Source organism: Onychostruthus taczanowskii, unplaced genomic scaffold (assembly GCF_017590055.1).
Source record: "Onychostruthus taczanowskii isolate IOZ18803 unplaced genomic scaffold, ASM1759005v1 scaffold2, whole genome shotgun sequence".
Classification (NCBI taxonomy): Eukaryota; Metazoa; Chordata; class Aves; order Passeriformes; family Passeridae; genus Onychostruthus; species Onychostruthus taczanowskii.
The window spans coordinates 12605224-12633053 of record NW_024499239.1 but is presented as its reverse complement, the minus strand read 5'-3'; the positions used below and the strand labels follow the sequence as shown (position 1 = coordinate 12633053).

At 38.9% G+C, this 27830-nt stretch overlaps 1 protein-coding gene across 1 annotated transcript in view; it reads right to left on the bottom strand.

Moving 5' to 3' along the window:
• Positions 1-27830, bottom strand: part of PPARGC1A (PPARG coactivator 1 alpha) — a 363744-nt gene that overhangs the window by 268388 nt on the left and 67526 nt on the right. The gene's annotated exons all lie outside the window — the stretch shown is intronic.

Genomic DNA, 27830 nt, shown 5'->3' with positions numbered 1-27830 from the left:
GCAAAAATTTCCAGCTACTTTCAACTCCTTCCTTCATAGTTTTGTATCCTGTATCTTTGTCCTCTTCTCCTCCTCTCTCTAATGTTCATCTCCCTCCTAGCTTCATTTTTGCAGTGCTGCAGAAGCCCTAATGGAGAGGAGGGGTTTGAGACATGAAAGTTGCTGTAGTATGCGAGCAAGGAACAAAATAGGTTGCTAGAATTATGTGATAACTCTACATTTATCTGCTAAAGAACATCTTCAATACTAGTAAGACTGGAGAACTAACCAGAAAGCAGTCTAAATGCATTATCAGCAACTGAGCAGTAAGAGGAGACCACCACTTTATGAAATTGTTTTCTTTGATAAAGGGAGTTTCTTAGTGCTGTAAATCTAACTCACATAAGTGACATATAGCCACAGGTACAATGTTCATTATTAACTAAGTAAAGAGTATGCACCAAATCAATTAAAAACAATCTTTAAAAGAAGGTACATAATTTAATTGTACCAAGCTACAGCTCTGCTCTAATTTATCTTCTGGTCACTTGCAAGGGATTTTACTTATATGTTTAATCTAACACTCATTGCAAAGGGTAATTCTCATGAAATTGCTACGGCATCTCCTGTATCACTTAATGCAAATGCTTCAGTGCCTCGGCAATGGAGAGGAGCTTTTTCAATAAAGACACACATCACAGTGCAGCATGAAGGGCTCTCTATGTTCAAGTTGTTTTAAAAGCAGCAAAATGTTTCACAGTAACGAGACATTCAGATTCTAACACCAGCTACATTTAGATGACAAATCACATTCCAAATAGTGGATGTATATCACATGTCCATCATGCAGCTAGGAATATGGGCTCCAGACAAGTTTTGCATATAAAAGTAAGCCCAGATTCATGAACTTGCACAGAAACACTAGATACTAACAACTGATGTGCAACATTAAAATATGCTTCTGACACTAAAAAATCAAACAAATAAAAAACCCAAAACAACAAAAACAACTCCTGAATCCAGATTTAAGAGTCTTAGATAAGCAGCCCAGTCATTAAGGGTCAGGTAGCTGTCAGCACCCATTAACCACACTATTTGTTTACATGTACAGAGTGAATGTCAGCAGGTACCAAAGCAAAGACAGACCACACGTACCACATGCAAGCAGGAGCTAAGCTTTTTCAACTATCTATAAAAACATGATGGTCAGCCAGTGGGAGGGGAATTGCTTCCCGGGGAAAGAAGATTGACACCAAAAGGGAAGATGAGAGCTGCAGGAAAAGGCCTTCACAGACTGGGATACCTGTAGGACACAACAACAACAAGACATCCGCATTCCTGGGCAGTGGGCAGACGAAATGTTAAGGACTTGTATAGTAAAATGTCAAGCCTGAGCATGCTGTCATTCCTTCTTCAAAAATCCTTAAGGCTTTTCACATCAGAATTACTTCCAGTTTAGATTGGTTTTGTTGTTTGACACCACATACCCAGTTTGGGAATGCAGTGAACTGGGGCTGACAGCTCCCAAGGCCATGGGACATACACACACAGCTACAGCTGGGGACAAAAGTCATGCAGCTCCATGACTAACTCCTCTTCCTGGGCAACACAGTATTTTGCACAAAACAAAGATCTGGCTATTGTAATCTGCTGTTCAAACATATGTAGGGAAGAGGTTTTCTGAGGAATGTGGACTTCTTTTTGGGCTGTTTAATAGGGGTTGGGAGAAGGCAAAAGAGAAGACAGAATTGGCACAAACACAACCTTCAGGCCTGAGTACTGATTTGCCATCAGCATATTACCAAAACCCTGATGAAACAGCACCTCAGTGACAGGCAGCGGAGGGGTTTCAAGGAAATCTTGCTGATACCCACACATATATTTTCTCTATCTGCCAATTTTCTCTGGAGAAGGAGATAGTCTGTTCCCTTACTCCACTACTCCTCATTATTAGAAGCAAACAGGTTGGATTTTGTTTGGTTTGATTTTAATTAAGACCCCTACCAATAATGCTGTCCATCATCTCAGAAAATGGTTCAGGAGGAGATCTACTTCCTTTCACAGTTATTTTTCACCTTTAATCTTTCACTAAATGTATAAAACATCACAGTGGGTACAGATTCCTATATTTAAAGAATACCAATGTAAGCAGTTATAAATCTTTTTACTTGGAAGCTCTCTCTTCAGGTTACCATTACAATCCATCTGCCTAATAAATGTACTTATAAATGTGCATGTTTTCACACCTCTCTCACCAATATGGTGTCACTGTGCTTGCTAATCATGATACAATTATTCAAGACCAGCAATATAAGTCTATGCTTTCTTCCTTGATACAGGGAGCTCTGTACCTGTTAGCCAGCATGGGGTTTTTTATCGAAAAATACTCTTAAATGTTTTCATTTCTCCTGACATAAGTGAAATGGTTATGTTACAGGGAAGATTAAAATACGTTACTCTGTTTGCACAAAATAAACCCAATACACAAACTCAAAATATAAATATTGCCCTACTAGGGAAAATACATTTATGGTCATATTTGCATAGTCCAAACACCAACTCATCAGTAATTTGAAATCATTACCAACCTTTCGTTTGTACAATGGAGTAAGTAAAAACATTAATTTAAATATCTTTCCACACAGAAAAACTCTACTGACATCAGCATATTACCAAAACCAATTTTCCTACATCAACTCACATCTTCCCCTAATTCTGTAGCATAGCTCTTGGGAGTTGCTACAAGGTCTGTGTAAACTGAAAATCTAAATAACATTATGACGGCTGTTACAGAACTAATTTATAATCTAATACCCTAGTTGAATTTAATATCCTACTTATTTATTCAAGCAAAATATCTGGAAAAGATATGTCACATCATAATGCAGTTTTTAGGAAAATGGAAAAAAATAAAGAGGAACTTTAAGTATGCATAATAATAATCAGTAGAAACAGGTACAAGCAAGAACTGTTGCCTGCCCATCACATGAACAAAAGCTACAGTGCCTTAGTAATTGGACTGTTTGTTTCAGAATTCAATTATTACCAAATCTAGTATTTTACATTAGATGTGCAAGCTGAAAATGCTTCTTGTATTAATGCTATTAGTTCCACAGTACAACAGCGTGTAACTGGTGGACAAACTGCTGCCCCCTCATCAGCCACCTTTAACAGCTCCTTTTTTTAAATGAATTGAAGAATTGAGCTTTATAGCAGTATTTCTAAACATGTCATTTTATTATAAACACAGTCATACATGCATCATAACTTCCAACTTAATGAAAATAGACTGTCAATGAATATAAAATTTACCTCTTAATTTGCCTTTTCTAAGACCTTCCAAGTGAATACCTCTCTCAAATATAGTTTTGTAAAAATATTTAGGAACACAGCAGGAGAGAAAACAAATAGGCTAAAATCATTCACAAAACATTCTGCTATTGAAGTGTCATTGCTGGATAAGCCCTGTTAGCTATTCTGGCAGAAACAGCAGTTTATAAAAACTTAGTAGACCTGAATAGCATATTTATATGGCAGAGCTGAATGCCCAGAAAAAGGACAGCATCCATTCTTAGTCAACTTAACACCCACTGTGGAGGCCTGCATAAATCATATTACAGCAAATGCATAACCTCATTGCTTAACTTGAGCTGTGCTGCAGACCAGGCTTTCAGTCTCCACCTGGCATTTATATATATATATATATATATATATATATATATATGTAGAAGAAAAAAAAAATATATATATATGCATATGTTGATTTAACCCTCTCGAGTAGTTAAATTCTTCATTTAGATACGCAATTCACTCTAGGTGAAAGGTTGTACTGAGGCTACTATGAAAATGTCATTACCTTATTCACACAATCTGTTTCTGTGTGCTTAGGTGCACCCAGTCACAGAGCAGGTGAAATTCACCAATTTGGAAGTCCAGGACACAAAGGTGGAAACTGGCCAACTCTGCTGCCCTCGATGGCATCACTGTGTTAGAGGGCACAGGATATGCCTGGTTGAGTTTAACAATCACACCTCTCTTGCAACAGTATTTACTATGAGTAAAAACTCTCAAAAGAAGATGAAAGGCTGCTGTCCAAGACAAGTCACAGAGTGACGATTAGATAATTCCTTTTCACTTTTCTCCAAAAACCTACAGTCCCTTATCAGAAACACTTCACAGAACTACTGATTAGAGAGATGCTACATCCTACTCCCTATGAATATGTTCCTAAGGTTTCTCTTAAAAATTAGCTTATTGTTGTCTTCCTTTAGGAGGTCAGAGGCTTGTCAAATACTTGCCCTCCTACGACGTTCCCTCACGTCCTCCACCAGCCCCTAAAGGCCACAGGACTGGGAGGCCTGTGCTGCTGCCTCCTTGAAGCCCCACAGCAGCCAGCCCCAATGGCAGTAGGAGCTCCCCTCTGCTGCTCCTGTGCTCAAACCCTGTGGCAGGTTTTGTTTTAGCTAAGAAAAGAAACAGGAGGCCAAAGAGCCTGGTCTCCAGGATCACAGCAATCACGCAGTGGAGGCGTGGGCAAGGGTGCAAAGAAGTGCAAGAGCCACGGGCACGGCTCTTCTCTAATTCACTACCCCAGAGGACTCTTTCCCAAGAAGAGTTGGACTCTGACAGCCCCATCCTCCTCCCACATCTTCTATACTGCTTCAGAAACAGAAAGACAAGAAAAAAAGTTTGTCTAAATACAGCCAGGAAAGTGGCAGAGCACTGACAAGGACAGGCTTTGCACTCCCATCTCTCAGTGAGGTGAGGTTGCAGCAGGAGACATAAGTGGACTATCCAAAAATGTTTCTAGATATCTCGATATTTTACGTGCTTTATTTAGTTTAAAAAGATATATCTGAGAGGGAAAAAAAACTGTAATATAAGATTAACTTCCCTTCTACTTACTAAAAATAAACATTATGCATGGACTCCATTTGAGTGCAGTTAGCTATAACAGGCTTGATGTGAAATCTTTTTCCATCAACTTTATAAAAATAATGCTCAGGTTACTAAGTTACTTGACATCCTAGAGAAGTGCCAAACAAATCTGGGAAAATGGGGGTAAAAGTGCAGGGCAGGGGGAGCATTTTGTTGTTTGTGTTTCTTTACCATATTTCTGCTCTTTGCATTTCTGAAGTCCACCAGAGCACAAGAAGTCCCCAGAACACATTGAATAATTATATGAGGAATCCCCATAAACTGTCTTTAAGCAACTTTAACTTCTTTTTTTCACCAAGGGTACAGCACAGGAGGGACTCATAAAATGGAAGATCCTCAGCTCTTGGTCCTTCAGGCAAGCAATAAATTTCCCCCAGCCATGCACAGCATGAAGACTCCTCTTCTTTCTTTCAACAAAAGGCTAAAATCTGTCTGCATTTTTCTTCACTGATCCTTCACTAGGGGAAACTATTTTGGACAGCAGCATGGCCAGCTGCTCTTAATTACAAATCAGGTCTCCAGCATATGTGCACAGTACGTGGGGCCACTCTAACAGTCAGGGAGATAAAGGTGTACAGGTGAGCCAGCCCTCCCAGGAGCATTGGCACAGGAGTTGAAGGGGTGCAGCTCTGAACCCACAAAGCCAGCCCTCAATGAGTTCAGCTCCTGCATCTTCATCAACCCTTCCCACAGGAAATGCTCCCATATTTATTGCTGCTGGAGGACAGTAGGGCTCAAAACCTTCACTGCCTTACCATCTCCTTGCCAACTTTTTCTCATTTGATTTTAAGACATTCATTAACAGCCAGATTTACAGGGGGTTTTCTTTTAAGTAGAAACAAACAGACAAATATGGCCTGAGGACCAAATGCATCCCATGAAGTTCTACACCATGGCCTGAGGCCACTCTCTCAACTCTTTCAAACATTTAAGGATTGCAGAAAGGCAGGAATCTCAGGAGAACATCTTGCCCAACACACCAATCACAGCATTATTTCAGCAGAGAAATATCTGGTAATAACAGAGGCCAGGTTTTTCCTCAATGGGTGCCTCAAGCACTAATACTCATGGTTCAGACTGCAATCAATCAGACTCATTTACGCTAAGTGGTGCCGAGGGCCAAGGAACTCCCACCGAAGCGAACGGATTGCCTCAAAATCCTACCACATCTTTAGATTTTTAGATGTGGACTTATGAAAGAATTTAGTCAATCAGTTTGAGTTCACAGCTTAAATCACATAGTTCTATTTTACTGGCTTTATGAATGTTTTCTCTCTTTTTACTTTTCTTTTCCCCTAAAGGCTGATGAGTTTAAAAGAGGAAGATTTTGATGCTGTCCATTGTACTCTGGTATGCCTGCATCCAAGTTCCAAATATTAGCAGGTATTCTTGTTATCCTTTTTATATCTTGGGGGTTTTTTTCATCCTTTAGCCTTAGAAGCAGACATGAATGAAAACTTGAGTCATGATCCTTTTTGTTAGCAACATGGCACCACGCAATCCCTACAGTCAAAAAATAATCATCCATTTGGTTGAGGAACAAAATAAAGGAGACTGCAGCAAAGAATGTTAGACAGAAGAGGAAAGAGCCAAAGGGAAAAGGGCATTGAACAACACAGCATGGAGAAAGGATGCAATATTCTTAATACATAACAAGCATTCACAGTTAAATGGCAAGCAGAAAGCACTGGCTACTGCAGCTGAGGTTCTAGCTTGGTAAGCAGTGTGTTCACTCCATATGTTCAGCAAGCACCAACCTAAGCCATCTGCTTCTTGTGGTAAAGGGAGCCAAAACATACCTGATTTCTCACACCTGCTCCAAATGGAAAACACCTACAAAGAAAATAAAGCACTCCTCCTTGGTGGACACAAACCTCTGGAGAGTGTGTGTCTGTGCTTGTGTCTAGGGTGGGGGAGAAGAGTTCATTCCCCTGCGTTGCATAACGTGCCAGAAAAATGTATGACATCTTCTAATAACTACAGGGCAGATTTTTCAAGTCAGGCATGTGCAATTGGGCTAACCTAACTTAGGCATGCAAATAGCAGATGTGCATGCACAGATATCTGACCTGCACACATACACACACAGATAATTCATATTTCACAGATATGACAGTACTGGGGCACAGGTTTATCTTCAAAAGTTGACTCTTACTTGTGGAATTTTGCATTCTGATAGCAAGGAAAATATGTCCATTTATGTTATTCAGCCATGATTCTGGTATTCAGATGGAATTCAAAGCAGTCACGTAGAGCAAAAATGACCCAATGTTTCAGAAGTAGGAGCAATGTATGGTAAGGAGAAGATTTAAATCAATCTCTATCCACTATATTAGCAGTGCTGCTGTTTATATAACATTATATCTAAAAACAGGCTCAAGAATTATTATTTTTAGTATTTGAGAATTAGATCATGATAGAGAGCAATTTAAGTGGTGCACTGAGTGTTTTATGAACATGCAGTGACAAGTAAGATTACTGTACATGGGCAAATATGAAAAGTTAAATGAAAGAGCTAGGAAATAACAGAACTGAGAAGCACAGCCGTACAAGGGGTAGATGGATCTTACATTTTTGTCCTGTGATGGTTTGGCTGCCATTGGCTGATCTCACCAGAAACTGAGAAAAGCAAATAATGGGGAAAAAAAAAAAAAAAAAAAAAAAGAAGAAGTATCCTCAAAGCTGCTGAGAAAGGAGTAACAGATTCAGACTCTGACCTGACAAAGTCATGGAGCCAACGTCCTTTTGAAAATCCTAATATAGAAACCTAAAGATGTGACCTGATTTCAAAAAGTACTGAGCACTCAGAAGATCCTATTGACTTCAATATAAGTAACTGCAAGAGCACAGCATATCCTTTCAATTGCTAGTAATTCCATGAAACATGTTTGTCACCTACAAGATCAATGAGATAGGTAGATGCTAAGTATCTCACAAGATCAAGCTAATCTGGCTAGGAAATAAACAAATTGCTACTTGATATATCCTTTCTTTCTCAAATGTATGTTCAAGACAAAACCAAAATTACAAGTTCTGCTCAATAAATGGTACTGACTTGTGAAGCTTTAACGACACTTAATATATGAGTAATCGATGCATTTACAGACATAAAATGCATCTCTCAAACTCTTCACAGTAAATTTAATTCATGCACTTCTATTGTTTGAACATTCTTCAAGATTTTCCTTCATTAATACTGTAGGCTGTTCTGAATGTCAAGACTGCACAGCTCAGGTCAAGAGTTTTGGAACAGATAAAAGAATGAGCAAATCCAATTTGACTAAAAAAAACAAATTATTTTTTCCATAACAAGAACCAATGCGGGCTTCTCTCAGAATGACAGATATTTTCTATAAGGATCCAAGTCCACTTTTACTCTTTTTTTGGATCTGTATATTTATATATTTGAAAACAAACATGCTGGCATATTAACATTAACCAGTGGTTGTTGTTCTTAAGGAGAAGAAATCCATTGTCAAAGCACTAATGATATATTGCAATTCCAAAATGCAAGTCAGCTTTGAATGCTTAAATGGCCTGATACCATCTGACCACTATGCAATCAGCCTTTTGCATTAAGCTGACACTGGAGTGTTACTGAACTGCCCTGTTCTATAAAACTTTTTTCATTTCACACCACTGATTTGCTACAGAAACGACTCCTGCTTCTGTCTTAACGAAGCCTTCTGGTGTTTGGCTTCAATTAAAATTTCATAATAAACATACCACTTATTTTAAATGCTGCAAATACTTCATCAAAAAAAAGTTAACAGCATTATACTACAATCTGGAACACTGTTCTTCATAGCTATGCATTTACCAGTGTAATAGTGCACACTGCTACATGTACAGAAACACATACCCATACACAGTAAAGTCAAAATTGAAAGGTAATCCCAAAAATTGTTCTGTGTAATCAAACCTCAATATATCTCAGCTTTTTTTTTTTTTTTTTCCTAATATGGGTTCTGAAAGCAGACTATGTTTCTGGGTTTGACTTTATTTTTTCAGTGCGGGGGGGGAAGGGCAAACAGTAACTTCTGCTTTAAAAACACCACTCTTTACCTACGCCTTAACAAACTGTACAATTAAGAGGATCAGAAGAGATGTCTTTACAACAGAAGCTCCTGACAATCAGAGATTTTACACCAGCCAGTGATCCTTCTTTCACCACCAGACCAGTTACATCAGTTTCCTCTAAGCTATTCTTACTGGCTATGCAGCTGTGGAACTATCTGAAGAATGCATAAGTAACCAAAAAGAGGGCCAAGGAGCATAGGCAGCATCTGATCACCCCACTGGTGCCTGACCTCCACTGCAGGTCTGCCTTTTGGAGCCCTACACTTTGAAGAAAGACAAGGGATGGAGCAAGGGATGAAATGAGAGAGTCAATGGAAACTGATATCAAGGTGCTACCTATAGAGGACCAAGTCAGACTGGGAGCAGAGACATTACATTGCTGATAGAAATGTAGTCCAGCTGCCTGTCAATATGCTTTTTTCTTTTTTCCTCTGCCTGTCTCCCTAGATAAAAAGAGCAGCTATCATATCACAAATAACACTCTGCTACCGCAGTTAATCTTAAAATGGAAGAGCCACATCCCATTCATCAGCACACAGGAGCCAGAGAAAACAAACAGTGAATCTGAAGCTCCTAAACACTGACCCTTACCAGACTAATTTCTAATAGTCATACAAATTCAATTTTACTCAGTGAGAAAATACTACAGGGCTGCTACAGATTATTTTACAATAGCCTGGTAGCAACATGACTGAGTGTCCATTTTGCATTAATCTCAAGCAACCATAGCTAGAATTGTTTCTTCAGCCAGGAATGTTGGATAGGAGGCACTTGCACCTGTGACACGTGGATGTAAAGGCAGAAGTGGCGCTTCCTGGTGGCCATCGCCACCCCATCCTAAATTACCAGGCTTCACTCCAGCCACAACTACCAACATGGTCACTTTAAGATTACTGACCACTCTACTACTTTCAAAATAACAATTCAGTCCTAATAACCTCTTATTTATTCTATTAAATGCCAGTGTCTGTAAGTTTTAGTGCCTCTCCCTTATTTTTGGTCAATTCCTAGGTACCTTTATTTAACATTTTAACCTTAAGGTAATTTTTACTGGAAAGAGCATGTACCATTCTTTTGCCATCTGTTCTAATCTACCAATACACAGGATATATATTATTCAATGCTGTATTTGCTGGTACAATAATCTCCATTTGTAAGAATTTGAGAGACATTAGCTCTGGAGACTGAATATTTAACCATTTCTTAATATGAAGTCTTGAAGTACAGACACAACTACTGAATGTCAGTACAAAGCTTTTCTCCATTCAAACATGCACATTTCTATCAAATTTCACCATTAATAATGTTTAGGAATAATTCCCATATTTTCAGAGAAACTTACCTAATTAAGGCAGTTCTGTGTGCCAGACTCAAACTCTGACACAGGTATTTATTTGATAGCTGCCTCTTGTACAGTAATGAATGAAATCCCCTTCACCATTTTGTTTGCTGTTACGTGTTTTCAAACATCAGATGCATTTGTAGCCACTCATCCTTCGTCCTCAGCTCGTTGATACAAGCTACCCCTCACATAAAGGTTGGCAAACTGACATACCTCCTGCAATTTTAAAATTCTGCTGTCACTTGCAGAAAAGCGATTGAAAATTGTTCCCGTTACACACTTTTGAAAGCAGCTGGTGAATGACATGCAGCGTACTCTCTCCTGCTACACGGAATCACAGAATTATGAGCATCACAATTAGCCAGAAACATACATTCATTCTCATCTTCCATTATTCTGTAAGCAGAATAGTGTCTCCAAAATTTTCTTTAGCATTATCAGCTGCAAATGAGGATACACTGTCAAAGTTTAAACCACATTACTCTAGTATGCTTTTTCTTTTTCCCAGTATTCTTTTCTTGTTTGTATTCCTGTAATGAAAAACAACTCTATTAAATTATATCGTAAAAAAGCTATCAGAAATGTTTTGCCATTTCCACAGTATCAGGCACCAGTGGTGTCAAACAAAAACACATGCCTTCAACCAAATCTTTGCTTTCCCAACTGCAAAAGTTGAAAGCAAAGTGATTGCTGGCAATACTTAGAGCTTTTGTCCTACCAAGGCAGGTCACTGTAACTATAGGTGAGGTTTGGCAAACATGCTGTTATAATGAGAAGTCTTACATACCCTAAGCTAACTTCCCTGCACTTTAATTATCAGAATCCCTTCTGGCATTACAACACATGTTGTATGGGGGAATATATATTACATTATGTTATGTTATGTTATGTTATGTTATGTTATATGTATTATATATATCATCTTTTAAACGTAAAAAAATATTAGACTCAGACACTGCCCCTGCTCTACCAAACTCTGTGCTGAGCCAATAAACTCCATATTGTGCCTTGTATAGTGTTAATCTTACAGAAAGTAAACTCTTAAACAAAGAACATGATATACATATCAATCCTAGATGCAGTTTTTAGCAGTTTAAAGGTTTTACAGAAACACTCTCCAAATATATGATTTGGGATTTCAGTAGAAAATTAAGGACATTTTAGTACATATATTTGACATGGGAACTGGTAAATAAAGTATTTCAAAAGCAGTGCAGACATAGGGCTGTTGGGACCAAATGCGTATGATTTGGCTTTCAAAACATCACGAAGTTCATTGAAAGAAAAGACACTGAAAAAAGGGTTTGAAGCAGCAGCTTACAATTCCATGCAATTACATTATTACCCCCAATACTTCCCCAAATTTATTTCCATTCCTCCAAACAAATTCTCTAGTTTTCAAAATTGTCTAGCTGGAGTACTCACAGTGATGGTCTCAACAGGCTTTTTGTTTGTTTGTGGCCACTCCCTTGTTCCTCCTTTCTGCTCTGAAATTCTTGCTCATCTGGATCCAACACTTGCAGAGCATCAGTTTTGCTTTCCAGTTTGAGCACAGTGAAGTGAAGTCTCCCTCTAGAAATATCTTTGTAGCTCAGCACAGTACATCAAAACTGGAGCTGGAATCCACCACTACTTTTATGCTGCTGAGCTTATAATAAAAATTTCAGAGAACAAAAGTAATGCATGTAGAAACTTCAGGCCCTGACAGAAGATGGCTTACTACTTTGTTCCAAAGCAAAGCTGCACACAGTACTCACTGCAACCTCTGCAATAAAATGCACTTATATGTACAAACACTTAATTCTAACAACGTGTGCAGTAAACCTTTCCACAAATTTTCTTTCATTTCATGCACATCCCTATGTACCTTACAAATGCAAGGGCAGTGGTTTTAATAGGCAAGATCTCAGACAGGAATCCCTATCACCAATTTTTCCCAGTGTGTAAGTTAAGGCACTTCTAGGAAAACATCAAAGCACAACTTTTGGATGACTACATGTTTATACAGAAACCGTGAGTCAACTCCCCTGCAATGAGCTGAGACTTCTTCCAACTAGATTAGGCTGTTCAGTGCCCCATCCAACATAACCTGGAATATTTTCAGAGTTGGGATCATCCCTCTCAGCAAACTGCTCCAGTGTTTTGCCACCCTCCTTGTAAAAAATACCTTCCTTACCTTTAATATACCCACTTTTAATTTAAAATCATTACCTCTCCCCCCCCCACCCTTTTGCAGGGGAAGATGAGGAGGACAGCAGCCTCCTCTGTGGTGGACAGGAATAGAACAGGAAGGAGAGGGCAGATCCATTCCAACCTCTGAGTTTATTCCCCTTTGCTTCAGTTTCAGTTTACCCTATGGGATTTGTGATATGGGTCAGGAGGGAGAAATAACATAGGAGATGGACAACCAAGAGGATCACAAGAGCTGAGCCTCCCCCCCAGCCAAACTGGGATATATCCCTGGTCTGGGGGCGTGGCATCATCTCACATGAGTTCATCTGCAGCCCAGTTCATCGGACTCCTAACAACACTGTCACTGACAGCTGTTTATGGTAAAGAGGACTAAAGTGAAACAAATGGATATTTTAACTGGTGGGCCACATTTGACTCTGCATCAGGAGTACACGTCTAAAATGCAGCAGATTCCATGTATCTGCTAGAAGGAATAATACACACAAGCCACACCAACTACATAATCAAAAGGAGTCCTTCCACCTCTGATTTTACAGCCTACTCACAAGATTAAGCATCAAAATCCTGTGAAAGGATATCCTCTGGATTTGCACCGTCTCTAGGGACAAGAAGTCCACAGACCAACAAGCAGATTAAGCTCATCCATACGTTTTTTCCCACTGTGGTGAACATACTATAGATACCAGTCTCAATTTAGTATGCAAACCAGACATAATTTGAAATTTTATTGTCATTCAACCCATGTCACTGACTGAGCCAATTTCACCATGATTACTTCCCTGAAAACCCAGCACACAAGAGAACACCCAGGAGAGAGCCAGGAACATGTGCAACAAAAGGAGCTCAGCACTCTCCAGGAAGATCTTGAGCCCAACACGTTTCCAGTGCTATCCATCCTACTGCAAGAACTCCTCAAAGAAGTCTCTGTACACCATGTACTGTCTCTCCAGCAAAGCAGCAATTGTTATAGTCAGGGAAACAAAGGCCTATGCCTTCATTGCTTGAGGTGCGAAACACACACAGTGTATGTGCTAACTTTACCACTTCTATATATATTAAATTTTACTTGAAATGGATTCATCTCAGAATAAAATCATACCAGCAGTGAGCATGTGGATTCAGGAGCAGGCTTCTGTTTCTGATGTCCTGCACTAGACATTGCCCTTTAAAACAGCAATAATTACAAGTTGTCCCTCCTTGCCAACTGCCATATAAAAATAAAACTATTAACACACTGACAAGTCAAATTGTACAGTGATGAATAAATACCTAGATAAATACGTTAATTCCAGTAGGATGCTTCCCTCCTCTCACCATTCTGAGATGATGAATAAAGAGGGAAGTAAGGAATCTCCCCAGGTTTTTCTTGTACCATTACTTCCTACAGCTTCTACCATTAATCTCTGCTCAAAACTAAGCGATTCCAGCTTTATATTTCTCTCTATTGGATGTTTTTGCAGAGATCTAGTTACTTCTAAGACATATTTTCATTTCTGCCACACAGCTATTTTGAAGCACACAAACTTCTGGTTTACACAATTATCAACAGAGACAGCTCAGTTCCTGCAGGAATGTACCAATTAAATATAAACAACTGACAAAACAACATTTGTACACCCTCTATTTCCTTCTCACATAGGGTATTGCTGTGTATTTCACACACAGAATTTTCCACATAAAGCCTACTCAAATGCCACCCTTCCAGGAGGAGATTTCTTATTTCACAAAATGCTCTATAAATTACTTTGGTTTATGTTTCAGCTATTAACAAAATCATCAGAAATTCTCTTCCAGATGGGGTAATCAGAATATGGCATGTAGGGGAGGTCAGTAAAAGTCAGCACACAGTCACAATTTAGGGTTAAAAAAGAACAAATACGGAAAAACCTTGCTGCCATGGGCTGCTGAGTATCTGCAGAACTGGGGAGGAAAGAAGTGACAGTCCTCTAAAGCTTCAAAGTTTGCAAATTCCATCTTGCATTAAATTTAATGTTTTCAGTACAAAACAGTACTGAACATTAAGCTTTTGTGTCTGTTAAAAAGCTCTCATCCATATGGCAGCCACACTGTACCACTGAAAATGTATGTGCTCATGAGTTAATTATCAACCCTACTTGATAACTAATTATAAAACAGATGCCCTGATTCATGCATACACACATACATATGTGTACCCCTGTATGCATACATGTATTTTTGCATATGTAAAAAAGTATGCATGGAAATACCCACTGAAAATCTCCACTACAGGTCTCATTAAAATGTCTTGAAATATTTAGCCATTACAAGCTTGGAAATTCTATCACTACAAACTGCATATTTACACATTAAAGAGTACAATTACAAATGGTTTATTAAATAATTGTTCATTAGTAAGTCTTTAACCAGGAGACATCTGAAATTATAACTATTTTAAGCCAACCAATGGACAAGGATGAAATCTGTGGTTTATGAGTACTGCAGAGCAGCTCAAGGCTGCTCTGAAAATATGATACATTTCATGCTTCTTATTGAAATACTTTTTGTTCATATTCAATGCAGCAAGTCCTATGCTCAGATTAATCTGGTTTTTGTCAGTTTAGGCTATCTTATGCACTGTCGTTATTTATGATTTCATCTATTTATTGAATAAATAAACTCAATTTCTACGAAGCTCATATCAGAAATCACTGAGGTTTTAATGAAGTAAACTTTGAAAATATACATTCTTTTGTTTGAAACAAAATTTAAAAACCTAGAGGCAGCAGCTATAGAACATACTGCTTCTCTATTTTCAGGAACTGTTTCTAGATTTTCAAAAATCCGTATCCATTTTCTGTGGTTTTCATGCACACAGTCCCTTAGAATAACCCAAATGAAACAATCCTTCTTGATAACACGTTACTGGTACACAGAAGCTCTACTCAGTTTCCATTTTAGAAACCACAGTACCACATTGCTATTTTCTCTTCCTGAATCAACTTAGGACTCAAGACTCATAAAAACCTGACTTCTTAATTTATTCATCAGCTCAAAGAAAAAAAGCTGGTGGTAAAATAATTAATAGTTGTTATATCTGATCCACTATAAAAAGCTTGAATTCATGAGAACATAACACTTGAATATACCAAAAATATTATCTGAATCATACCCCTTCCCAAATGCCGTAGCAGGACAGTGCACAACTGCTGTTTTAAAACTTACAAGTTTAAAATAGTGTACCAAAACTGGCAGTAGAAGCTCATAACCCAATGTGAGTGTTTAGTGTCCTGCTTCTGGCCCATCTGGAAAGCAGGCTGGGTGAATGGAGGCTGTGCTGTGACAGCCACCTGCTTCTCTTGAAGAAGCACCACCTTGCACCATATCTGGGATCAAACACTTGACTTTGACTGTTCTTCTGCATTTACAAGAAAACAAGCTCCCCCACCATGTCTGGTCCTGCTATGTAACACTCAGATTTCTTCATAAATGCATTAAGAACTGTGCAAGTTACAAGGCAAGTAAATGGTGACCAGGCCTTGACAGCAAAGGTTTTATCATGACAAAGAAAAGTCAACTGCCTCTCCAAAAGATGTTACTCCTTCTGTGCCACCAGATTTAGAAGAACCAGTAGGAATGGGTAGACATTGGCTTCAAAGTGAAATAACTTCCTTTGTGTGAAGAAGCTGCCTAATCATTTAGGGGTAAGCAGAAGTCTAAATAAAAAGCAGCAGGGAAATCGCAGCATAAGGCATGTAATAATACAAGAACCAAGCTGTTACCTACTATTAACATTAATGATGAAGCAATGGCTTTCATGGTATTGTTAAGGTTGGAAAAGACCATCAGGAAAGGTTAAGGTTGGAAAAGATCATTAAGCCTGGTAGCCCAGCACCACTGTGTTCACCCCTATACAACATCCCCAAGTGCCACATTTGCATACCTTTAGAACACTTCCAGAGATAGTGAATACACCACTTCCCTGGACATCCTGTTCCAATGCCTGATCATCCTTTCAGTGAAGAAATTTTTCCTAATATCCAATCTTGGCTGCCTCTGGTGCAACTACAGGGATTTTCTTCTTGTCCTAATTCTTGTTACCTGGGAGAAAAGATTGACCCTCTCCTCACTACCGCCTCCTTTCAGGTCATAGAGAGTGATAAGGTCCCTCCTGATCCTCCTTTTCTCCTGGCTAAACAACGTCAGCTCCCTCAGCTGCTCCTTGTAGGGCTCGCACTCCAGACCCTCCACCAGCTTTGCTGCCCTCCTCTGGACTCACTCCAGCACCTCAATGCCTTTCTTGCTGTGAGGGGCCCAGAACTGAACACAGGATTTGAGGGATGGCCTCACCAGTGCTGAGTGCACAGGGACAATCATCAGACCAGAATTGTGTTAGGCCATCATGCTCCCATAGTTTCAATCAGCGACAGAACAATCTCAGATGAACTCACCACCACTCTCTGAGCCCAGCCATCCAGCCAATTTTTACCAGCAAACAGTGCACCCATCTAAGCCATAAGCAGCTAATTTCCCCAGGAGGATGCAGTGCAAAATTATGTCAAGACTTTACTGAAGTCCAGCTAGACAACAACCACAGCCTCTCCCTTCCCAATAAGTCACCCTGTAACAGAGGGAGACCAGGCTGGTCAAACAGAACTTGCCTTTCATGAACTCATGCTGGCCAGGCCTGATCCTGGCACTGTCCTCCAGCTGTTGAGTGACAGCACTTACCATAAAAAGTGAGCAAGATACATATCACAAAAATAAATTGCTAAAGAAACATGTGGAGAATATAATTGTCATGTTATGGCTAAGAACAGCATTCTGGCTGAAAGGTAAAAAAGTTATTTTGAGGTGGGCAAGACAAGGGAGGCATAGCTCATAGAAATTAGCTGCCGCAGAGTGTCTAAATGGAAGAATTATCAATCCAGATCATGATGTGGCAGTTTCTAATGAGAAAGGCAGGATGCAAAAATAACATCTCAGTACAACTATTAAGCTGGAATAGATGCTGTTTACTGTATTAATGTTGCCTTTACTGGTGTAAAAAAAACAAAACCAGAATTGTAATAGGCCATCGTGCTCCCATCTTTTCAATTACAGAGATAGAACAATCTCAGATTCCTAAGCTAACTACAAATCAAAATTGTGTTATGTTATCTACTGAGACACAAATGGAAAATAAATACTGTTAACTGTCACTTTCCATTAGGTAACAGAAATTCAATTACATTTCAAACAAGCCTCCATGTCAACAGAATAAATCTGTTTCATAAATGAGCAGGTAACCATTTTTCATTCTAACTTCCCAAAGGGAAAAAATCAATTTTAATCACAATTGTTCATTTTTTCCCATATTAATGTTTTGAAGCAATGTACATCATCTGACCTAATAAATACCATTGTATAGCACTAAGGTTTAGGAAAAAGGGGCAAGAAAAGGTGTTACGAAGAATTATTAAATTCATCTGCTGATACATTGTTCTCTTTTGGTAGTGAAAGCTCATGTTGCCCAACTGACCTATGGACCACCAGCTTTCCTAGGCTGCTGATTGCATCAGAAGATCAGAAACCCAAGTAAGCATCACTAACTACTGCAACAATCAAGAGTTTATAACAATGTACAAGTCACCATAAAAAACAGGTTTTATCAGGATGATTACACGTCAAGAAATTGAGGCAAGTAGTAAAGAAGCTTTTTGGAAAGAAAGGGCCCCACTCTCCTTTCAGATATGAACAAAACCAAGACTTTTGTGGATTCAAGAGTACACTCTCATCCAAGACACCACCAGGGTGGGGACAAGACAATCAAGAAACCTGAAATTGGCATCTATATTTGAAATTCCTTTGTAAATCTTTATACCAGATCTTGGAAATATTCCATTTTACTTGCATGAGACCCCCAGCTTGTCAGAAGCCTGCCCTGAAGCAGAGCAGGAGGCAGATTCATCACTGGAGTCTTGAGCACCAGACCTTCTCTCTTTTGAAACACAAGAAGGTAAAAAAACTGGCTTGATATGAAGAGCAAGAGCACTGTGACTCCAAATTCACATCTTGTCCTCCGCATGCAGACAAGAAGAGCGAAGCCCTCATTGCTTGATGTGGCAACATACTGGTCCTGCACCCCCCTTTGACTGGGAAGGGAAGCCAGAACTGCAATCCAAATGTGTTTGGCAGCCATGGGTGCCCACAAACAGCATCAGTTGCAACAGAGACAATGAACACCCTCAGCTACACGATTGCCAACTGGCTAAGTGTCACATTAGGTTAAAGAAAGAATGAAAATACTCTCAATGCCATAAACTTGTCTCTGTTCTGTGGAAACCCATTGTCGAGCTCACAGAAGTCATAAAATATGTATTTCTTACAGTGCAACTAGTTCGGGAAGTAAGATTTAGCCATTAAGAAGGAGTGGTCAAAATGTAATTACATTGGATCCCTCTCAGAGTCATCACATCAACAGACAGTGCATTAAACTTGAAGTATGAGAGGGGCTTTTCTTCCAAATGAGAAAATTAGGTAAAGCCTAAAGGGGAGAGTTAGGAAACTAAATCCCATAGAAATCTACTAAAAAGTATCTTATTAGAGTCACAGGAGGCTTTTTTTTTTTAAACATATATATTTATACATATATATCTGTAAAAAGTAAAATGTCAAGAACAAAATAGTATGGCTAAATAATAAAGTACCCCAAAAAAACCCAAACCAAACAATCAAAAAAACAAACAAACAAACAAAAAAAAAAAACTAATGAGAAGAAAAGCAACAGACAAACCCAAATGTCATCATATTGAGTGTAAAAACAGATTACAAGGGTGAACAGAGTCCCCAAAACAGTCAATTACATCACATAACTAAGCTTCTGGAAGTACAGCTTTCAGCAGGACTGCTGTTCCTATTAAGCCATGCAGGTATCAACAGTTGGGTTAAACAAAGCAATTGGCCAGGAAGCTACATTTTTTCTTGGAATCACTATCCATCACAATTAATAATACCTGGAATGGACAACTCTCCATCACACTGCTGTTGTCAGAGACACGATGATTAAAGAGGATGCAATTTGACAAATTCTACTGTCTACTCCATTCAGGACCAAGAGCCTTCCTCAGTTTCAAACCCGTTTGGAAATTTGACCCCACTTATAGCCCATCTGTCATCATATGATTCTCACAGCAGAAAGAGAGACAGTATTTGAAGGTCAAGCAGAAGAAAAAGATCCTATTTGGAATGTTCTAATATCATGTCCTCCACAGACAGCATGAAGTTTGCATTAGTATTTTTATCATTTCTAAGAATTTAAGAGCAGCTGGGCTGGTTCAGAACCAGGCTGAGCTCTCACCTGTTTTCAACTGTGTTCTCAGTGTCCAGGCTCTAAAGAAGCCAGAAATGGGCATGAATATATGATACCACCTCCTTTCGAAGTCCTTGCCTCACCTTGGCTATTTCTAGTTGATGGAATATTCTGTTCTTGATGTTTTTTGCCTATTTTGTTACTCTCAATAGATCTCTCTTCCAATTACTTGCTCAGTATAACCTTGAACCATCATCAACCTTTTGTGCCCAAGAACTCGCCAGGTGTTCACAATACATGTTTCCTAAACAGTATCTTAAGCTTAGCAGTTTCCAGCCCCAAAGGTGGGCTGTGAAACACTGCACGAGCTCTGCAAGACGCAAGGATCAAGAAAGCAGAGCTAACACAGCTGCATTATTATATTTCCAGCCTTGAGGATGAAGTTGCGCTCAATATGCATTAATTAGAGGAACCCAATTTTTACTCTTTAACCAGAAAGAGTATTGGTTATTATCTACCACAGAAGTTACGAGCCACAAAACACGCAGAGTGTAACAGAATTCCTTATCCTACCAGGAGTGCCCTGAGAACCCATCCCTAACAGTGTGAGTGAACAGTGAGCAAAGGAACATTAAACAGACTCTCTAGAAGCTTATTCATATTAATTTACTTAGAAAACTTGGATATGCAGTCTTGAAAGTCAAATATTCTGGAGGAGTGGGAAGGTCTCCAAGGGAATTCAGTCCACCTAAGATTATATTCTGGTCTCAAAGGCAACTTACTTCATTGAGGACACCTTGGAGACCGGCCCTGGTAGCAACTAGGCATCTCTGCGAGTATTCAGTGTGACCCAGTCATTTCTAGGTGCATTCCTGCCACACTCTGAAAGACTAACTAAATGATTGGAAATAGGAACAAGAAGGAAAAAATAACCAGTGCATGAAGAAAGCATGTCCAAACGATCAATACTATGAAAGGCACAGTTATTCATATTTACTAATAACTGAAAGCTGACATGCTGTAAGTAATAAGAATGTGAAATCTGCTGACTACAGAGAACTATTTAGGGTAGTCAAGATTACAAAGGATTGTGAGGAACTCCAGAAGGACCTTTAAAAAACTAGGTAATTGGACAACCTGACAGCAGATGAAATTCACAGTGAAAAAAGTGCAGAGTAGGGTACACTAGAAGGAACAAATTTAAAGCCACTTGTACATACTGATGGGTTCTGAATTAGTTATAACCTCTCAGGAAAAAGATGCAAGATTCATCACGGACACTTCAATGAAGACATTTGCTCAATACACATGAGGGGTCAGAAAAAGTGAACAGGATGCCATGATGTATTGAGAAGGGAATACAGAATATGAAAAATATTAATATACTGCCATTTATATTGCCATCACTGCAAATTAATGACATATACTCCCCTTGAATACATTACCTCTGTCAAGAAGGACATTAAAAAATAGTCCAAAGGACATCAAGGATAAACACTCTCCTGTATCACAGGAGAAGAGGGTTTCTAAAACAGCTGAAAAGGAAAGTTTCCTTGCAGACTGATTATTCCATCATCATTTATATCAGCCTGGATCCTCTGAAAAAGTGCAGAATACCTAACAACAAGAATACAACAAGAAACAAGATACCAGGCCAGGAAGACCTTGACCTTTGTTCACAGAACAGTACCCATGCTTTTAATTAGAATCGTTAAAAATAATTACCTGTTTTTCAAAGAACACAGCAACAGAGGCAGGTGACTTAGTGACCACGCACACAGGCTGAGGTACTCCATGACTTCTTTGATCCAGCCTTCACCAAAAAGGTCCTCCAGGCCTCAGCACTGATAGGCAGAGTTGGAGAAAGAGATGCCCAGAAGTGGAAGATGACTGACCCAGGTATCTCAGGAGACCTCAGCCCATAGGTATTCATGGGACCTGGCAGGCTGCATCCAAGGCTGATCACTTGCAAGGGGCACCTTTGAAAGGAGACAGACAGGCCCCCAAGAAGGCAGAAGGCAAATCTGGCACCTGTCTTCAAACAGAAATAGGAACCTCCTGAAATTCAACAAGAGCAGAAGCCCTGTCCTGCACTCAGGAAGGAATATACAATACAGGCTGGGCTTCGCTGGGAAGCAGGCCAGTGGAAAGTCTGGGTGTGTATGGAGCTGAACGTGAGCCAGCAGTGTGCACTGGCAGAAAGGCCAGCAGTTTCCTCGGCTGTGTGAGCAGGACCACAGCCAGCAGAGAGAAGGGACGATTGCCCTGCACAGTACTCTTCACATCCAGAATACCACAAACCCCACCCACAAATACAAGAAACACAACAACAAACCAAAAAATTTCAGCAGAGGATTTCAAGACTGCTTGGGGACTGAAGCACCAGACCTGTGGGAAGAGACTGAAGGAACAAGGCATGTTTTGCCTGGAAAACAGATGGCTTCGATGGTACCTACCAACAGTCCCCTAGCACCTGTGAGGAAGGTCACTAAAGAGATGAAGTTGGGGTCTTTACGGCAGAGCGTGATGGCACAGAAGACAATGGGCCTAAGGTAAAATAAGAGAGGCTCAGACAGGATATTGAGTAAAACCTTTCCCTGTAAGGACAGTCCACCAGTGGAATGAGCTGGCCTTAAAAGTTGTTCAGTTTGTTCAGAGACTTTGAAGATTCAACTGCGTCAGTACCTGAGCAACCTGGTCTGACCTGGCCACACTGTATGAGGTTGGACAAGAGATCTCCTGAAGAATCTTTCAGACCAATTTATCCTACAATTCCCTAAGTATCACCACCTCTGGAGGTGTTCAGAAAGCATGCAGATGTGACATTTGGGGGACTTGGTTTAGTGATGAATATGGCAGTGCTGGGTTAATGGTTGGACTCAGTGGTCCCAAAGGTCTTTTCCAACCTGAAGTATCTAAGGATCGAAGTAGTTCTTTTTTCTGTCATAATTACAGCATGGTGAAGGAGCTCATTTATAGTATTCAAGTACCTCGAAACCCAAGGAAATTACATTTCTACATAGCACCAAACCTTATGAATTGCAAACTACAGCAGCAAGCAGATCTCTGGACAGACTATTTCTCCTCAAGTTTCTATCTGTTCTCTTCCATCTACTTCAGTCTTATATGGCCCCCATTAACCACAGCATCTCAACATCATCTTTTTTCACTGCATTTCAGAACCATAATTATCTTTACAATGAAGAAATTAGTAAATTCACTTCCATGTGTTATTGCTTGCTGTTTCTCACTGTTCTTGCTGTGGATCATTAAGTTTTCCATTGTCAAAAGCTTGTACCTTGTATATGTTCACAAGAAAGGCTTGTTCATAAATTGGAAATTTTGATATATAGTCAAATAACACTCTAAATTACAAGACACAGAGTAGAAAAACCATGGAATCCAGAAAACTCAAAATTTCATTCACACATTTGCCTTATCTTATTTTACCCTGATGCACTAATTTGTGTTAGTGATAGCTCAAGGATGAAATGTCATCTTTAATTTTTGATTTCTTTAGCACTTTAATGGTTTTCAGGTTTTATCATACAAATCATGACATTGAAAAAGAATGTTTTTTTAACATTCTCTTTTTTAAAAAAAACTAGTATTACTAGAAATAAAACACTGTTCTACAGAGTACCTCAGCAGGAAACATTTTTTCCCTATCTTACCTTCATTCCTATAATTCATCTGTATTCAAAATTCTGGACTTCCTACCTATATCAAACACAATTAAAATTTATGATACAGTATGAGAATGTGGATTTGCTTTGACCTGCAGAAGTAGTGACCCAGCAACAATGAAGCTGTGCAAGTGCTGTTTCCTAGAAAACAACACTTTATTGGCACTAAAACAGGCTTTGTTCATCCACTTTCCTCTCTGCCTTTCCTCCCCTATCAGAGTAATTCATAAATGAAAGAAAACATTTGGCTTACACACCTGTGCATGACCAGTTTGAGATGGGGTCCCAAATCCCCTTAGGCACAAGCCTTATTTTCAAAAGTATTCAGAACTTTAACAGTTTTTATTCTTGAATGTTTCTGTTGCTCGTGCTTGACTCAAAAGTACTTGAGGATCTGCTGGAAAACAAGGGATGTCCTGCACAACCTGTCCTGTCCTCACCCCCATTTCTGTTGCACCACTTCCTAAGAAAATGCCCTCAATTTTGACATGCTGAAATAATTACTTACCCTCTTCTCTTTTTTATTACTTTTGTTCATTTTCTTCTCTATGTTTCATTGCTCACTCTTTCTTCAATTTGATTTTTTAATTTACAATTTTCATTTTAAATACTTTTCCAACTTCTCTTTCCTAAAAACATGGGCAGTAAGTAATGCAATCAACAGCGACACACAAAGAATTATCACTCTTTTTCTGGAATTAATGTGCCAGATATCCTGGGAGGTAAAATTCCACTACATTGCAATTAGTTTACTTAACAAAGGTTTTCTCAACTAGCATGACATCTAAAAACTGTATATTTGCTTTAAGGGTTGGGTTTTTTATAGAGAAATTAGATATTGAAAAATATTGCAAGGGGCAGGGAGTTCACTCTGCGGATCAATCTAGACTGGGAACCAAAATCTGACAGTAATAATGTAGAATTTCTAAATGTGAGAGGACGCATATGGGGGAGGGGCATTTTAGCTGACAGTCAGTAAAAAGGTAACACTAATGACAAATCAAGAAGAAGAAAGACCAAACGCAGTACCAAAGATGGGAACCTAGGTAATCAAACAGGTATCATCAAAGACTTTGAGGAGCAAGACTTTTGAATCTGACAGCATTAAAAGTCACTTGAATTTTACTTGATTTGTCAAACTACTACTCCTTTTGAATCCCCAATACACAGCACCACTCTGCAATGATGACACCACTCTGAAACAAGTGATTCCTCAAGGATTTAACTGTTCTGATATGTCAAGCCCCAGGCTAATTTTCTATATGGGTGATATTATTCTTTTCCCAATGGAAATCTAGAGCTAATTTAAAACAAGGAATAATTTTTTTAAGATTACTGAACCCATGAATACTAAGCTTGAAGTTCTTAACAAACCTAGTACAAATTGAAGTGCTGCTGAATAAATCAATTAAATGCACAAGCACACAAATATGCTAGATATACACATACACACACCTTTATGCATATTGATTGTTAGAATGACACATCAAAACTAATTTCAAATTATTAAATCTAGAGTTCATGAAAGATCAAATTCAGATCTATTTATATCTTTATTCAAGAATAGACAGTTTCCACAAATTTTTAAGTATGACAAATTTAAACAATGGAGGTAGGCGAATAACAGATTTTCGTTATGATAACCAAGAACATTAGTAAAAAGGAGTATCTTCTTCAGACATAAATTGTTTTTAGGTTAAATATGAAATATTATTTGAAAAATTCTGAGAATGAAAAAGCCAAAAAATAACCTTCAAATCTGAGGATGATACAGTCTGTTTGGCCTCAAACACTATACTTCTCTTTTAAGCAATTGTCAAAAAGCCTGTAAGTGATCAAAACCAAGAATGCACTCCAGCACCAAAAAATTTTAGATACTTTATTTGGAAATCTTCTAACCTAAACATGTCCCTAGCTCTTCTGGAACTCTAAATGGATAATAAAACCATAGTGCATGGCTTAGCCTTTCTGTGGCACCTGGTCAACCTCTTGATTAGAAGAAAAGTTGCATCAAAAAAATGTCAGCAAAAGTTAATGAACAATCTAGTGAGATTTACTCATATAAAAAGATATTGACTTTTCTCCAGTTACAGCCTTGAAAAACAGAAATTTAAACCACAATTACCTCTGTCCATCAGGCTTAGTTAAGATATTTTGTTTTGACACCAAAACTAGAGGACATAGAGCTGATAATACCATTTACAGGGGGTTTTCTACTGCTGAGTTGTTAAGGTTTGCTTAGGTTTGTACAGTTCTCCGTCTTCAGACCTGGACTCATTTCAGTTCTACATACTCAAGCAGACAGAGTAAAAGAAGAAACACGATCCATTTAAGCACCTACACACTGCATTTGGTCATGTCCTGCAACTAGAACACGTAGGAAAGGTTTTGCATCGTACTAATGCCACAGAAGTAAAAAAAGGATATTTTCCTCCAGTTCAAGGGGGAGAAAAAATTAATTAGAAAACACTTCAAGATACTGAAACCTGGTCGATATCATACTTATGACAAGTAAACCTGAAATAGTCAAATCTCCTATCTTAAGGAAGCTCCTGATTAATTTGGGAAGATGAACACTCACTCACGTCTCTTCCAAGTTATTTTTGCCACACTCATCAGTTATTTTTCTTTACTACACCTTAAAGATAAATATTCTGTGCATTTCTATCAACTACTATGATTCTGAAAGTTTTACTCTTGTTGAGACATTAATTGGCTATCATGAAAAATGGAGCAGAAAATATTATTCATAGAAGCGTTACTCTGCTGTGCATTGCAACTTCAAAGCACTTCACAGGCTTTCCTTGCCCTCCACAGCATTCCTGTCAAGCAGATAAATACTGGGTGCCCCATTCTCAGGCAGAAGAGGAGGAACAAAAGAAATAAAGACCTGAACTGCCAAAAGGTTTCATTAAATGAGATGTTGCAGTGACCAGTTAACACAGTACCTTCCAGACAGAGGTTTTAGACAGCTACACAAATCCACCCAGCACTTTTTTCAACATCTAAGGTTGTCTCTGCAGGTTAGCAAACCATTACTGGCGTCTTGGTTTAGGTCAGCTAACAGAATACAACAATATTAGAACTTTAAGGGCTATCTTGTCCCTAATTCTGAGTAGTGGTCATTATGTCATTTGTTCTGTAGAGCAAAAGATACAAATGACCTCAGACATTCTAGTTAATTATTTATGCACTAGGAGTAGTATCATGATTGGAAATTATGCAGAACAGATTAAATGGACCACATTTTATTATGGAAGAAAATTACAAGCAAGATTTCCAAAACATGGTTATCTAAAAATAGTCTTTCAATTCCTTACTGAGACACTGGACTTTCCAAACTGCCAGGTATGCAGAGGTTTTCCAAATTAAACACCAAAGAAATTCAGAATCTTTTTCCACCAGTCTCTTCTATGAAAAGCTGCCCTAAGTAATGCTGGTGAGGTAAGAAAAACTGGGTAATGAAAGCCAAAGATCTCAAAAAATAAGCATTGACATGAACAATTAATCTGCCTTAAAAAAACTTGACTGTAAAGACATTGCTTATATATGATTTAGGATGTTGGAAAACATGAATTTGTGTTGTGCCATGTGCTGTACAACATAGTTTAATTTCTTCTGTCACAAAGCATATCATTTACTTGAATTACAGTTGATGGCAGAAGATGCCAGTTCCCATTAACTACACAAAGAATTCAACAGCAGATATTACTTGATGCTCATGTATTTCCGTAGGAAAGCTCTTAGCCACCTGGTGCTAGGAGTCAGAATTTGTCAACCGAAGGTGTTCATGCAAAAATGTATTAGTGACTAATCACCTGAGACCAGCTAGGGTTAATTTAGCAGAACAACTTCTAATCTCCACTTCTTTCTTCTCTCAGTGGTAAATGGACCAGTGGAGACAGCAGAGTAAAAACATGCTCCTGCTTCCTGAAAAAAAATATCCTTTTTTAGTAGGTCCATCTATCACAACCTTTTACCTTCCAAGACCATTATGAAGGCCACATCAGTCAGGGAACCATCCTTTGAATGTAAGATAGCATTTCAACCAAATGCAGTGAATTTTGGAGAGGCAAACAGTCAAGTAGGGGAATGGGAGATTTAAGGAGGAGGTAAAGCACAAGAGTGAGAATCCACAGAACAGCAGTCATGTTTTAATACCCATCATGGGGTAACAGGCCTGTTGTAAGAATGGCTTGCAGGATGAGCAAAGAGCAAGGCAGGAGCATGTAAGAAAAAATGGCTTGATGGGGAAAATAAATGCCACTGAGAAGCACTCAAAGAAATGAATCTTTACAGGGAATGTCTGGATCATTGTACCACAATGTTCTGCGCTGCAACTCAGCTACTCCTGGAAAAGCAG